At 43.6% G+C, this 16313-nt stretch overlaps 1 protein-coding gene across 1 annotated transcript in view; it reads right to left on the reverse strand.

Annotated features, from left to right (window-relative positions):
• Positions 1 to 16313, reverse strand: part of METTL8 (methyltransferase 8, tRNA N3-cytidine) — an 82918-nt gene that overhangs the window by 50572 nt on the left and 16033 nt on the right. The gene's annotated exons all lie outside the window — the stretch shown is intronic.

The raw sequence follows: 16313 nt of genomic DNA on the forward strand, positions 1-16313 counted from the left end.
AAATTCCAGACCCAATAAACACCTACATAAAGTTGCAGGATAGATTCCACGTATAACAAAAATGTACTCTCAGAGAAAGAAGTTAGGAAAAAGATTCAAAATGCATCCCTACCCCCAGATTAAGTACTTAGGAATATGTCTAATCAAATAAGAAAACATTCTCTACAGACTACTACTGAAAAAGGAAATCTCCAAGCTCCTGGATTGGTAGTTGACACATGTAGACTTTCAATAGTCAGTGTACTGTTGCAAATATACTTCCCCATTCAACACATGTGTTTCAATTCTAGCTCAAGAGAAGAATCATTAGTTGAAGCTGATGTTGATAATCTAAAATTTGAAGGTTATAGCATTGTGCATGTGTTCTGGTAAACATGTCCCTCTCAAGTCTTTAAGGGAAAGTGTTCAAAAGAAACTCCAAGCGTCAAGGGGCTCTGTCTGGTGGCTCAACTGTTCCTCACAGCACTCAGCTTACTGCTGTAACCAGTGAGGACAGACTGCACCAAGGGCGATCAGAGGTGCTATTAGACATAAAAACTCGATGTAGTGAACACCCTTTACTATCCTGCTCAAAACGAAATTCAGAGTGTCAAAAACATCTCACAACACTTTCACAAAGAATTTCCAGGTCTTCCTGTTGGGGTTTAATAAAAGAAGAGCTTACTCAGGCATAAAAAGGCTCCATCGGTGAGCAACAGCCACTGCCTGCCACAGCTCCTGATTAGTCCCTTCCGGAGGCAGCTCTGCCTGCCTTTACCCTAATGTCTTTGTTCTTTCTACAGCCAGTACCCCACACAACACCGACAAAACTCTACCTACAAAACTATCTTTAGACCTTTCCACATTAATATAGTCATAAAATGCTCTGCATGCTGAAGGGCAGAAACTGATTACACCCACGAAGACAGGCAATTCATGCTCTAAAATGTAAAATGATAGAAACAACAGACCAACCCTTCAAATGATCATGTGATATTAATAGCTGCTCACAAAAGGAAGAGAAAGCAAAGTCTCTCTCACTGTAAATGACCACAGACAAAAAGACACAACCAGACTGGTTATGAATAAAATGTCAGGGCTGTGCTTTGGAGGCTGCTGGATGGTGGACAGAGCTCAGTATGGCCAGGGCCTAAGCATGTGGCTCTTTCCTTGTTTAGGCAGCTATCTCTTTAAGTAACCACACAGACATCCATTTCTTTTGTTTCTTTATCATATTTCATAGCCACAATTGGTGATACACTACTATTTAATCTCCTTAATTAGATAAATATCTAATAAATCTAGCAGAAATATAGAAAATATTTTTGAATATATAATTTTAATGTATTTAAAGTTCACAAATTAAACTGCAAGCTTCTAGAAACAGGACTGCTATTTGTGAACTGACTGATTGCACAAAAATGGTATTTATCTGACATAAAGGAATTAAAGTTGAGATGCCACCATGGACCTTATAAGTACTGGAAAACCAAAAGTATATTACAGACAGTTCTTTATTCATTTATTTATGGGATAAATAACTTTGAAAAACATCTTACCTATAATAACTTTCTAAAACATCACAAGAGGAAAAAAAAAAAACCTAAGCAGACCTAAACTTATTAAATGAGTCTATAATTTAAATATAAAAAATCATGATGACTAACACATACTTTATATATATATATATATGTAAAGAATATATATACATATATGTACATATATACATATATGTAAAGAATAAATCAGAAAATGTAAGTGTTGGCAAGAATATGAGGAAACTGGAAACCTTGCACACTGCTGATAGGATGTAAAATGATGCAGCTGCTATGGAAACAGTACAGTTAACTTCCCAAAAAATTAGACCCAGAGCCAGCAATTCCATTTTGGGGTATATATCCAGAAGGAATGAGAGCAGGGAGGGACCTGAAAAGATGTCTGTATGCTCAGAGTCACGGTGGCACAGTAGACAAACAGAGATGTGTTCTCTGAAGGAGGAATAAGAAACACCCATCACACTAGTTGGACACAGGCTACAATATGGATGAACCTTAAATATATGCAGGCAAAGTGAAACAGGGCAGCCACAGAAGCACACACATGCTGCGTGCCTTACGGACACCATTTTAAGAGGAAGCTAGCCATGTAACAGTCCACATGCCACCGTAGATGCCTATAATTCTAGCACTTGGAGGGTGACTGAAGAGTACCAAAGGTTCCAGGCCTACTACAGAGTGAGACTATGTCTCAAAAATCAAAGCAAAACCTACCCCACCACAGACAAATACAACAAATGAAATACAAAACAAATACAAACAAGGAAGCCAATACAAAACAAACAAAAAAGTCAAGATGAAACTAGCTAGGCCAAGGACTGAAGCGCAGTTCCTGTTGGGGAAGATGCAAAGTCCCAGATGGATGCCGGAAATGCTCCTACGACATGAATGCTTAATGCCAGGAAAGCACACACTTAGGAAGGAGTCAAAGGTAAACCTTTTATTAGGTATAGTTTTCCCACATTAAAAAAACCAAACAGCTTTCTTACAAAGAGGGCTGCAGCCCTCACTAGCAAACACCAAACATCCAGGGTTTGGGGGTGGGGAGGTAAAATCCAACTCAACAGTCACACGCCTACAGCAGATGAGAAGGGGCCTCAGCTCCTCTTCTGAGGCGAGCATCGCTGGGAGAATTAAAATGAGTTCCTATGAATAAAGGACTGAATGCGGCCACATCATTACGGCGCAATTTCCCCACTGATGCTGCCTCCCATTAGGTTTTCAGGTTATAAAGAACTTGCAAGGAATAAAATCTGAGGGTATCTAAGAGGGAAAGCCTAGGCAAGAGTTTTCTCAGCATTTCTTATTACACTTTAATTGCTGAGGCGGATACAGTCATGAGTTGCATAGCAATAGGCTGGTTACAGACAAATCGCAGATAGTAGTTTCCCTAAGATTACAGTGGGTTTAAAAAAAAAAGATAATAATGTGAAAAAGAAATTTCCCGTCGCCTAGCTTTTTACCATACCTTTCCTACGGCCACAGAGACAAAGAGTGTTGTATTACAGGAGCCTGTGACAGCAGTGCGGGAACACTGTTCACAGGGTTGTTATTATCAAGGGCTACAGGCTATGACACACAGCTTAGGTATGACGAGAGGCCATACCCTCCACACAAGTGTAGTGCCCTCTATCACGTGCACACAATAACAAATCATCTATTGACATGTTTCTCAGAACGTGTATCCCCATCATTAAGTGACTGTATTTAGTTTGTGGTAATTCACCCGCTCCAGAGCAGGGAAATACGTCAACAAAAATCTCCACACGGCCTAGTTTAAGCTTTGCTGAATTTTTCAGCTGGAGATGTAGTTGCATCCCCTCACCTAGGTCAAACAGTATGCCATTTCAAGCCTATGTTACCACATCTGTTTCTTTTCCTTCCCCTGCCTCATTTCCAGTTCAGCACCTTGCTGCGATCCTTCCTCGTGAATCCTGTAAAAAGCAAGGTGAACTGACTAGGACCAAGAGAAAGGCTCTTTTGAGCTCAGAGCCAAGACTTTATAGCCAACAGGCTGAAGGAGTCTCTAAGCAACAGAAGCCCAGGACGGAGAGAATATTCACACAGGCATCAGACTGACGTTGTCACCACCAATACCAATGGTTATGTGACCAAGGTCACCAAGGTGTACTATGATTAGCCAGCAGGCTTCCTGCTGGCTCTAAGTATAGGTAGATGTGGTGGTTTGAATAAGAGTGGCCCACATAGGTATATCTGAATGTGTGTGTGTGGTAACCATGGAGTGGCACTATTTGAAAGGATTAGGAGGTATGATTTGCCACTGGGGGTGGGCTTTGAGGGTTCAAAACCCCATGCCAATCTGAGAGCCTCCCTTCCTGCCACCTGTAGATCCAGACGGGAACTCTCAGCTACTTCTCCAGCTCCATGTCTGCCTGCGTGCCGCTATGATGGCACTGGACTGAAACTGTAGGCTACTCTCAATTAGATGTTGTCCTTTACAAGAGTTGTCATAGTCATGGTGCCTCTTCACAGCAATAGAACACCGACTGAGTCAGTGTCTGTCTACCTTACAATTTGAGGGGGGAAATGTATAAAATGGCGTGGGTCCGGCACAGACTATGACAAGCTGAGGACAAGATGGTTTTGATACCCAGTGACCAGTGGCCAACCACTGGTCCAAGGACTACCACTACTACTACCACATCAAACTTAGTCACAGAACCAGCAGCCCTGATCAGAAGGGAAGCTTGTAGGAAACAGCTTGCTCTGACTCACAGCTTTTGCCAAATGCCATGCTCCTATTTGAAATGTATCTCCCTTTTTAGTCATTCATATAGCTGCCGACTCATACCAACTACAACATAGTCTACTGGGATAGGTAAAATGTACAAAATACACTTAAAAATAATCCTCATGTTGTGTGTGTGCACGTATGTGTGTGCACTGGGGTACCTAAGTCCATGTACAATCATACAAAGGATAGAGCAGATCATTGTGTGTCTTATATTATTCTCTTAAGACAGGGCCTCTTATTGGACCGGAAGCTTACTCGTTTGGGTTGGCTGGCTGGCCACTGGATTTCTAGAACCCCCTCTCTCTACCTCTCAAGTACTGGAGCTAAAGGAACACATGGCCAACCCTGGCTTTTCATGTGGGCGCTTGACAATTCAAGCTCAGGTCCTTACATTTGCCCTTAGCCACTTGGCCATCTCCCTCTCCACTGCTTGTGTGTCTGAGGCAAGGTCTCTGTCTGGCCAGTGAGTACCAGGATCTACCTGCATGGCCTCTGTGCACTGCGATTACAAGCACAAGCCCAAGTTCTTGTGACACTGGATGCTTGGGTCTGAAGTCCCAGCATACTTAATCCTTGTGCTGAGTACAGTAAGCACAAGGTGATAAGCCAAGTTCTAAGCCCCTTCTCTTATGTGCATTTCCCTCCATTGCTAATACTAGTGAATACAATGTAAGTGTTGTATATATAGTCACGCTATATGAGTAAGTGTTGTTGGCTGTTATACATACGACCGAGGGGACAGGGACAAGTAAACAGTCTGTATGTGTTCGGTACACATACAGTTTTTCCACTAACTTTGTTTTGTTTTTTGGTCTGGTGTTAGGGATTGAACCAAGGGTCTCACACATTCTAGGCAAGTGCTCTACCACTGAATTTTAGCCCCTTCCCTGATCCCACCACCCTTAAAAAAAAATCTTTGAGAGGCTTCACTAGTTACTCAGGCTAGACTTAAAGTCAACCTAGACTCCAAGCAATCTTTGAACTCTAAGTCCTCTGGGAGCCTCCTGGACCACCAGGCCAACCTTCAAATATATTATATAAATATTGTAATCACAATTAGTTGTAACCTCCATTTCCACCAAAGGGTATTATTTTAGTGGAAAAAAAAATCAATAAAGGACAAAGGAAACCTGTGTTCTGAACTGGTATAACAAATTAAATATACTCGTTTATCACCCAATAAAAACCGATGAAATCTTGATTCCAATGTAAGCAGTCTAACAGAGGCCACATTCTACCCTTCCCTCCGTCCCTCCCTCCCTCCCTCCCTTCCTCCCTCCCTCCCTCCCCCAGCTCTACCCTTTTGTGTTGGAACAGCCTTTTTAAAATTAATTAATTAATATTTTATTTATAGAACATATATTATTGATAAAACACACATATAAATATACTAGAGAATATACATTCATACATACATACATACATACATACATACATACATACATACATACTAGAGAGAGAGAGACTCATGTGCACACTACTTTTGAATGCCATATCTACCAAATGTATTCCAGTACTGATTCTCGGGTTTTCGCCCAGTTGCTAGTTTTTTGCAACTGATTTAAGGAGGTTCAGAGTCCCTTCTCTCGCTCCTCCTTTCTCATTGCTGCATCCTCTCTTGGGCCTTCATCAAAGAGCCAGGAAAGAATGCAACTGGGAGCTCCCAGCCCCGGGACAAGGAGAGTACGTTTTCTTTGCAGAGCTCAGACCTCAAGAGCCAGGCCAGAGGCTCTTGCATCACTGAAAGAAAGTAACATTTTACCACAGGTTCTTCCACTCTGCAAGCAGAACCGCTGCAGAGGAAGGAAGAGGTCTTAACTTCCCGGCTTTAAAGCTTGGTCCTAAGTTTACAAGGGGGCTCCAGTGCTGAGAGACAGAGCAAGCAATTCTGTTTGTGGGAAACTCTCAAGAATTACCCTGAGCAATGTGCTGACTCTAGGCAAAAACCTATTCGGAAGACTCCTCAAGAATGATTCCCAGTTGACTCCGCTCCCTGAAAACCCAGGGGAGAGAAGGGTGCTAATCATATGCTAAAATGTCTGCCCACTACTTAAATGTTAACTCCCCTTCAGAGTTTCCTAGGTTCTGAGCCTCTCTTAAATAAACAAATTACCTCTGTAACTGTTTAGCTTCTTTTCTCAGTTGGGAAGCTGGTACAAAGGTTTTAGTCTGAGGTGCAAACATCATCTAGAAAGAGTTGCACTAAACATTACCTGAGAGGTTAGCATTAATGAGAGGGAATTAAAGTGCTATTGTTGCACTATTTTGGAGAGCAAAAGTCGACAGGTAAGAAACACTTAAGTACCAACTACACTGGGGCAAAAACTAAAGCTTCAATTAACCCTGGCAATTTCAGAGAACTCCGAGGGTGACTATCTGCAAGGCAAACAGCTCTGCAACTTGCACATCTTGTTTTAATCTTTCTTTGCATGATTATAATTTCGGGGTATAAATAAGGTTATTAGCAAGAACAGAACAACAATAATTACAGTAAGTGCTTGCAGAGCACTTTGATCCTGCTATGACGTCGGTCACCCTGCAGCTTCAGAATGGGAACCTCATGGTTAGTGTTTGCTCTCCAGGGTCATCCTGAGAGGTGGCTACATCAGTCTTTTCCCACACAAAGGGAGGCTGCTAGGACTCAGGAATAAGACACTAAGTTAGGGATTTCAGAAACTCCCACCAATCCAAAATATCTGAAGGGATTACTATTTTAGACACTTTTGGAATGTCATATACATTATGACGGGTCAGAATAAAACTGGTTTAAACCCATCCAATTTGTATTTACAAGTCTGTGCCACAATAACATTTGGAGCTAGGTTAGGGTTCGTTATTTGCTAGACTCAAGTATGCAAAAGCAAAGCGCTTTTATTCACCTGAATTTCCTGCATGCCGGGGTCTCCCCATTTGGGAATGGAGACCTCTGGTGGACCCAGCTTTTGTTGTCAGTTAGGAGAATTCCAAGGAGGGGTATGTGCCCTTTTACCTTGATTGGTCAGCTCTGTCTCTAGAGGTCTGACTGATTCTACAATTGGTTAGGCTCTGGAGACTTCCCAGGGGGTTACTTACTCATTCTAGCCACCTATTCTTACTTCAGGCCAGATGACAAGGTGTTCTTGGATTGGCTGCCTGCAGCTGTGGTTGGCTGACCACAGGTTCCTGGTTCTGGGTTCTCACTTCTGGGAAACAGAAACTGCCAGTCTGCAGCCTGTCATGGAGTCAGCCTGGCTCTGCTAACTCAGTCCTCTCATTATTAGTCAGTCCGGTGGGCTGATAAATGGTCCTAAGGCATATGCATGCTCATCTATTAGCAGCCATTACAAGTGTGATAAAAGTTCATGTGGCTAAGATCCTGAAGCTCTAATCTACTTTCCCACCCCCTGAACAGGTTTCTCTGTTTAGAGACACTTGTACCCATATGCAAGATTTACTTAGTCATGTTTAGACATCCTTATCAATGACATTGTCCTGGCTGAAAAGAGAATATGATAAAGATTTCACATCATAGATGCATATTAGATCCAAAAAAAAACTTGAGCTAAATCGTCAACAAATAAGAGTATCCAAATGAATGTGCATCTACAAATTGAAAACCAGATGTGATTTACATTGTCTGAGGCCACAGTACTGCATAATTCCGTTTTAAAGAACTATAATTGCTGGTTATGAGGACTCACGTTCATATTTTTAACACTTAGCAGGCTGAGGCAGGAGGATTTCAAGTTTGAGGCCCCTTGAGCAACCCAACAAGTTCCTAGGACATATAGTGAGACCCTATCAAAACAAAACAGAATGCTATAAATTATGGACAGTGTGGTGAAGGCGAAGTGTAGAGGCAAGAGTGTGTCAGAGTTAAAGCACAGAAGGATGGGTGAGTCTGCCTGTGTCTCAGGACTGCCCAATGGCTGCAGTATTTATGTTGAATGAAGAATGGGAGATGGCTCAGTGGTCAAGCTCAGTACTTGCAGTGCACGGATGAGGACAGGAATTCAGTTGCCCAGAACCCACGTACATACTGAGAGGATGTGGCAGCTTCCCTGCAATTCCAGCCTCAGAAGGTGGAGATGTATTCACCAATTTACCTTCAGCTTGAATTTATACTGTGCTCTGCTCAGGCCAAGGACATTAATCTAGAACATGAGTAGTCTCTCACAATTCCAGTTCCCAGTAGAGTCCTGGCCCCTCTGAAATATCATGAGCAGTCTCTGCTGTCCACATTTCTGTTGGCATTCTGGTCTTCCGACTCCCAGAGCAAGATGGCTACTGAGACCTACAATACTGGTGAGCTCTTGGTTTTACTGAGAGACCCTTCCTCACTGAATAAGGTGGAAGCCTAATTAGGAGTGATTTCTGACATCAACCTTGTGCCTCAATTTGCAAGTGTACCCACACGTGTGTCCACACATATGCAAATGTGCACAAACACGTGTGTGTATGTGTGTGTGTGTGTCTCCCCCCCACACACACACCTCAAAAATACAAAAAAAGTAAGTGATAGCCAGGGAGAAAAAGGTAAAAACTAGGGCATTTCAGGTAAGAATCAGCTTGCAAAGGGCAGGAAGAAAAGATGGAAAGAAGGAAGGAGAGGGAAAGAGAGAGAGAGAGAGAGAGGATAGCTGGCAAAAGAGATCAATAAGTCAAGTCTCAGGACCTGCGATCAATCCCTGGGCCTTCCATGGTGGAAGCAGTTGTCCTCTGACCTCCACAAGCAGGGGCCTGGCATGTGTATGCCCCCAATAAACAAATAAACGTGTAAAGAGTGTTAACAGAGTGCCTGAAAAGAAAGTCGAGAGCATATACCAAAACGTGGCCCAGTTTGAAAACTGACAAACTTTGAGAAGAAGGGAAGAGAAGGAGGTGTGGAGGCAAACAGAATGTTTGAAGAATTACAAACGAGTTTGCAAAAGGTGCTGTTGAGAGACCATAGGCAACACAGGCTCGGTGTGCTAGCCAGGAAAGCCTACCAGCTCGGGAAGATGGGGACTTAGCAGCCGATGGACGGTGAACGGCAGAAGCCAGGTTTCTCACTCTGGAGTGGGAGGTCAGAGACACAGGGAGAAGGTGCCCTAGTTCAAACAGTTCCAGTTTAGAACTGAGGTCTCCAACACAAAGTTATACTTAGTTTAATATAAAGAGGCAAATACAAATAAAAGGTCTGCAGATGTGTGCATATACATGTTGCATGTGTACATTGTAACCATTAGTCTTCATTGAGACACACCTCTGGGCATGTTGTTAATGAGCGTGTCTCCAAAGAAGTTTAACTGAGGAGGGAAGTGAGTGGCACAGAATGAATAAAGGGAGAAGAACAGGACAGCCTGAGCTGCAATGTCATTCGTAGACTCAAGCTCCCATCACAACGCTTCGCTCAAACCCTGAGTCTGAATAGACGAGTCCTCAAGTCGCCTGAGTCAGGTATTCTGCATAGCAACAAGAAAAGGTAACTAATACAGAACACTAGTCTGAAGAAGTGGGAATAGTCTCCAGGAAGGATCTGACCATGGTTCACCAGCCTTGGGAGCTGGTTTGAAGGAAGAATGGGGAAGAGGTTGGAACTTCAGGCTAGAGAACTTCTAGACTCTTGTAAGCAGAACTTAACGGGCCATTCTGGTGGGAGTTTAGAAGATCAGAATGCCAACAGTAAAGAATGTGCTCATGTCCAGGTGGTGGGGCACATACCTTTAATCCCAGCATTAAGGAGCCAGAGGCAGAACTCTGTGAGTTCGAGGCCAGCATGTTCTACAGAGTGAGTTCCAGGACAGCCAAGGCTATGCAGAGAAACCTTGTCTCAAAAAACAAAAACAAGCAAGCAAACAAGAATGTGCTCACGACAAAGGAAACCCTACTCCAAAGGAGTACAAACTTCTACAGCCAGCTACACACCCAAAGGACACTTCAGCCTACTCATGGGCACTTGCTACATTCATAGCGGCTCCATTTGCAATAGCCAGAAACTGGAAATAGATGTTTCTCGACTGAAGAATAGGTAAAGAAAATGTACATTGACATAATAGAGTATTACTTAGTTATTTTTTTAAATTCATTAAAAATGACCATGAAATTTGCGGGCAAATGGATGGAACAAGAAAAAAAATCATCCTGAGTGAATAAACCCAGATCCAGAAGACAAACATGGTGGTGTACTCACCTACAAGTGGATATTAGGTATAAGCTAAAGGATGATCACGTTACACTCTACAGACCCAGAAAGGCTAAGTAACAAGGAGGGCTCAAGGGAGGTGGAATGGACCTCCATGGGAAGGAGAAACGGAATAGATTTAGAGGATGGACTGGTCCACTGGGGCAGGTGGGGATGGAAATGGGAGGGATCAGGTGTGCACAGCGGGTGGGGATGAAGGGAGGGAGTACTGAGAGAAAGGATTGGAATTGTGTGTGGGGGGGGCACATATCAGGGAAGAGATAGAAACCTAGGGCAATGGAAACTCCATGGAACTTACAAAGACTCCTAGTAATGGGAGATATGAAACCTGAAGCAGACATCTTCTGTAACCAGGCAAGGCTTTAGTGAGGGACTGGGACACCAATCCAGACCCAAAACCTTTGACCTACAGTCTGTACTGTTTGCAAGATGTGCTGGGACACAGGTGGTGCAGAACTTGTGTAAGTGAACAACCAAAAACTGATCTAACTTGAGACCCACACCAGGAGAGGGAGCCCACACCTCACATGACAAGGCCTGGAGGGTGAGGAGAGGCTAGACCCCCCCCACCCCCCCGAGAGACCTAGGGAAGAACCAAGCATGACTGGCAAAATAAATAAATAAGCAAACAGAGGGAGAGAGAGGGGGGCCACCAATGAAATGACTCCTAATGATATTCTGTTGTACTTGTAGACGGGATCCTAGCGTAATTATCAGAGAGGCTCCATCCAGCTACTGATAGGAGCAGAGGCAGAGTCTGGCAGCCAAACATTAGTTGGAGCTCAGGAATCCTGAAGAAGAGGAGAAGGAAGTATTGTAGGAGACAGAGGTGTCAAGAACACAAGAAAACAGCTCAGAGAATCAACTAACCAAGACTCAGAGGCAGTCATATTCATTAAAGCAGCAATCAGGGAGCCTGTAAGGGTCTGACTTTGGTCCTCTGCATATATGTAGCTTGGTGGTCTTGTGGGACTCCTAAAAGTAGGAGTGGAAGCTGTCTGACTCTTCCTGCCTGCTTTTGAGAGCACTTTCCTCCTATTGGTTGCCTTGTCCAGCTTTATTTAATATGAGGGGAGGTACCTAGTCTTACTGTAACTTCCTATGCCTCCTTTGGTTGATATCTCTGGGAAGCCTGCTCTTTTCTAAAGGGAAATGGATGAAGAGTGGACCAGGGAGCTGGGAGGAGAAGAAGGAGGGTTTCAGATGGGTCGGGAACTAGAATGGCATGAGAGTGCCCATGTTTTCTATGAATGGACTTTGCCTTTGCAGAACATGATATAAACTCAAGCTGAAATTACAAGTAAGGAAAACCAAGAAGGTGATGAGAAGCTATGTCCCATGATTACACAGATGGATGTTCACTGGAACCAGTCCCACCTCTATCTTCTCACCCCTACTGAGCCAACAAAGTCCCAGAGTTATTTAAATCGGCTTGATCTTTCTGTTAGCTGTTGTGATTCCCATCTGATACATGGTCTCATGTATGAAAGCCAGGCTGCTCTGAAGTCTCAGTCTCTGAAAGCTGGGGATGTAGTTCAGTGGTGGGGCGTGCATTCAGCATGTATAGGGTCAAATTCATTTCCCAGCACTGATAGTGAGTAAGCAAGCAATAAACAAACACAGGAACGAGGCGCGTGTGGTCGATGAACTTGATGTGGCAGCCCAGGTTTAACAGAAATAAGGGGACAGGACAGACAGGAGAAACTGTTTAGTAATTAAGCCTTCTAAATTGGCTACCCTGTGTCTCCTAGTAACAAAGGCAGTAACACTAACAGTGAGAGGGGCATGCTGTTTTGAGTGAAAGATTCTTAAAACATGGCGAAGACCACAAAGCCACAAACATCTATGAAAAGGAAACACTTGGGTTGGGGTGGGGGAGGAGGAAGCTCAAAGCTGGACTCCCATTCACCACCTTACTTCCCTCTTCTGCGAGGCAGCCAGTAAAGTTCCCCCAGTGGCGCGCCTTCTCAAGTAGGTTTTGTCAAACCAGGGTTCCATGATAATGTCACTGGGTTTTTATGATGATAATAATCTAAAAGCGAAATCGACAGGGGCACACGTGTAGCCAGCCGCTGCTTGGTTTCAGCGCCTGTGTTTGCATTTATGATCTTGTTGGCAACAAGCAGCACAGATGTAATATGTAAATGGTGCATCTGAGAACACAGTGCACTGTACGAAGATTCTGCAGTATTCTGAATAGAGAAAGGCACTGAGGGAATTGAGCAGATACACGGCTCACAACAGCACAGATGGGCGAAAGTCAAAAGAACCTGTGTGGTGATGGCCATTGCCTTGCTGACAATGAGAGCTGCAATTTAGCCTCCCTAGAAAAACAGCCATCACGGTATGATGCTGTTAGTTTGAGTTTTATCGGGTTTGTCATAGTGTTTGTACTTATTCCGATTTTATGGTTGAATGGGCGCTCTATGCACAAAGAGCACATACCTAGATTTGTGTTCATAGACAATATAGTAAACACATTTTACGCCAACCCAGGAATTTTTTTTTCTTGGAACAGTCCCTTATTTCTCAACATTGAGGAATACGGATGGTGTTGGAAGATTCTGTTCCAGAAGATTCTTCTCTTACTTCTCCAGTAGAACTAACTACTCCAAGTTGGGCAGGAGCACAGGAGACTCTCAGGAAGTGGTATTAGGTGCGGTGAAGAGTTTGGACTGAGCTGCATCTGGGCTCTGTCACTGTCTCAGGTCCACAGCTTCCAGCATGATACTTTGATCATTTTAATTTCTTCAATAAATGTGGCCAATATAATGATTTCAAGATACAGGAAGCGTCCATGAGGTATAGGTGTAGTGCGTCGGAGATAGGCACAATGCTGGGCTCCTGAGAATGTCCACCAGGGTCTGTGGCCATAGACCAAGCTTTTCACCAAGAGGCTGCTTAGCTTAAGGAGTTCCAACTTAGCTATTGAGTTCCAACTTCACAAGGAAGCCAAAGATCAAGCCATTAGCAAATTGGGCCGGGGAAGAATGTTAAAGCTGATAATAAGACCAGTCCCCTGTTTGCTTGCCTGATATCCCATCCCTAATTTTTGAAAGATCTATTTACTGTGCTTAAACCTATATGTTCATGTATAAAATGGAGTTCGTTCTTTTTAAAAATATGTGCACATAGAGCTCAGAAGAAAACTCGAGGAAGTTGGTTTTTTCTTTCCATGAGGGTTCCGGACACTGAACCAAGATCATTAGGTTTGGTTCAAATACCTTTTCCCTGAGTCACCTCACCGGTCCTCCAGAACATTTTTAAAGGATGCCCCTTAATGCTTGAAGAAGAGAAAGAAACACAATAAAATTAATGAATAATTAATCCCTACCAACCACTGCAAGTAATTCAGTGCTGAAGGGCTCAGTTGGGACAAGTCAAACTGACAGTAATACCAAGTCTCTTGCTGCAACAGTGCAGGCAGAAACAGAGAGGGCTGCAGTTGCTTTTGTTCCATTTCCCCTGAGGAAAAGCACCGGGTGAAGATCAGGTGGGTCTCCCATAGATGAGAAAATAGTTAAGGAGCCTGGAAAAATAAAGGCCTATTATAGACACTGAAGCTGGTGGGTGGGGAGGGGCAGAACTGAATAATACAGAGACAAGGAAGCATCTTAGCAGACATCCCCCAGAGTCCTCTGAATGGAGGCTCTGAGCTGGGAATGCGGCTGTACGTATGAACATGCTCTGGTCTCCCAGAACACTTGTAACACACTGCCTGTGCCGGCATCCGAGGGAGGGGGCGTTGCCCGCAGACATCTCCACGGCAAAACTGTACAATCGCTTATGTGTCACCCTGAAAGGTCACATTTGGGATGATACCCATCAATCAAGGCAGGGAAGAATACAGGCAATGACACATAGAAACCTTAGCCCAGGAAACCACATACGCTAAAACAACAATCAGTACATCTGAGGAGAGAGCTTAGGGCCAGGTTGGTGGAATGCCTGCCTAGCACAGAAGGGCCCTTGGCTTACTCTCTTGTACTGCAGACAAAAATGTTTAGAAAACTCCATGAACTGTTATGACAGATAATGAGATTGCTAATTCCATTTCATCTCACATACAGAAGTCTCCATAATCTCTAACCTATGAATGGGCTTATTTCTAAAAACAGCAAAAGGCTCACAAGCGCTTTTCTCTCTTTCTTCCTTGAGACAGGATCTCCTAGGTGAGGCTGACCTAAAATTGCATGTAGCCAAGGATGGCCCAGCACTTTATCTTCCTACTTCCACTTCCTGAGTGCTGGGGTTACAGGATTGAGCCACTTTCAAGTTCCCACAGCCCCATTCCCACTTTCAAATGGGACTGGGGATCGAACCCACAGCCTCCTGCACACCAGGCAAGTACTCCTACACCAACGCAGCTAGGTCTCCACTCCAAGAAGCACATTCTCCATAGGAACATTTTAAGTGGTTAATTAAGATACCAGGCTAGTTCACACATGCTTTTTAAATCCATAATGTGGATGAAAAGAAATGTGTTTGTTTATTTCAAATGGCCTTAGAAAGCTGGCGAATTTCATTTCCCAGATAGCTGAAACACTGCCAATCCATACTGCCTGGGGCAACTTGAATCTTAGTTAACACAAAAACAATCTGATTAAACGATGCTTCTTTTAAAACAACAATAACAACAACACAACCTAACACCTGTCAGCCATTTCCCTGCTACCTGACAACACAGTGGGTGTGCATGCTGCTTAACTAAACTCTATCTGTGACCAAAAGTCCCTCTGAATAAGTCATAGCAAGACATTCCAATTTCCCAGCAGTAATATACGGATAGCTTTGAAAGCCCATTTCTGGAGCTGCTCCCAGCAGGCTGTCCTCTCTTCCATACTTTCAACCTGGGCAAGCTCTTGGCACTAGGACAATATCCTTTGTATTCTGGGTTGTTGTTGCAAATTCCCAAAGTGACCCGCCCCAGAGATTGGGTAAGGTGGCAGTTTCTGGTATGTTCTGCTTCCTTAAGCAGCCTTCAACAGTCGTAGCTTATAAATCTACCTCACAGCACATACTGTAACAGCACAAAGGATCGCGCACCTCTGCTCGAAGAAGCCATTTTGTGCCGAGTGTTTTTTAAAAATGTACTTTAGTGCACACCTTTAACCCCAGCATTCAGGAGGCAGAGGCAGGTGGCTATCTGTGTGTTCAAAGGCAGACTGGTTTACAAAGTGAGTTCTAAAACAGTCCTGTCCTGAAAAGCCAATACCAAACCAAACAAGAAGAAATGATCTTTTGAAAAAAAATTTAAAAATTAAGGAACGAACACACACACACACACACACACACACACACACACACAGAGCAGGGCAAGATCTCTACTAATCCAATCAAGACATAGCAAACAGGACTAGTAAAAGAAAGTTATTTTACCCCACATAATGACACGGACAAGAACTTTAGTGAAAAGTAGTATGTGAACTTCTGGAGGTAAAGATTTAGGGCTGTAAAAAGGGGGGGGGGGGGTAAATGTTCTCCAAAATCACCTATAAAATTACAGTAATCCCAGTCAAAATTCTGAAAGTGTTTTGGGGGGAGTTTGAACAAGTAATGTAAGTAAATTAAGTTCATTTGGAGAAACCAGCATACAGGAAGTGTCAAGAGGGAAAGGGGCAATGTGGCCGTACTGCAGCAGTGGGCTTCTCCGCCAGACCTTGGAGCATCCCTCAAAAACAGGCATTCCTGGCCACGTCTCCAATGCCACAGCAAGAGCAACAGATTTAGGAAGTCCAGAAACTGATCAAAATACATACAAGAAGTCGGCCTGTAATAGCTAGTATTTTGAGTCAGTGGATTAGATAGAAATGGCTTATTCAAAGAAGTACATTAAGAAAATGGGTTACCTGCCATTTGG

This window comes from Micromys minutus (assembly GCF_963924665.1).
Source record: "Micromys minutus genome assembly, chromosome: 13".
NCBI classification, from domain to species: domain Eukaryota; kingdom Metazoa; phylum Chordata; class Mammalia; order Rodentia; family Muridae; genus Micromys; species Micromys minutus.